This window comes from Macaca fascicularis, chromosome 19, assembly GCF_037993035.2.
Source record: "Macaca fascicularis isolate 582-1 chromosome 19, T2T-MFA8v1.1".
In the NCBI taxonomy this organism is placed as follows: Eukaryota; Metazoa; Chordata; class Mammalia; order Primates; family Cercopithecidae; genus Macaca; species Macaca fascicularis.
The window spans coordinates 20438612-20438920 of record NC_088393.1 but is presented as its reverse complement, the minus strand read 5'-3'; positions in this window follow the sequence as shown (position 1 = coordinate 20438920).

Here is a 309-nt window from a genome sequence, read left to right as displayed (position 1 = left end):
GCTTGGATTGCAGGTGCTAGCCACCACACCCAGCTAATTTTTGTATTTTTAGTAAAAATGAGGTTTCAACATGCTGGCCAGGCTGGTCTCAAACTCCTGACCTCAGATCATTCACCCGCCTCGGTCTCCCAAAGTGCCCAGTGTGTTCCTCTGTTTAATCAGAGAGTTTAAGTGTATAAAACCATATATATAATGTATGTTGATTTTATATTTTGCTAATTTACTGAGTGTATTTATTGGTTTAGACAGGTTTTAATGTACTGCGTAAGGTTTTTCAAATATAAGATTGTATGATCTACAAACAGCAAC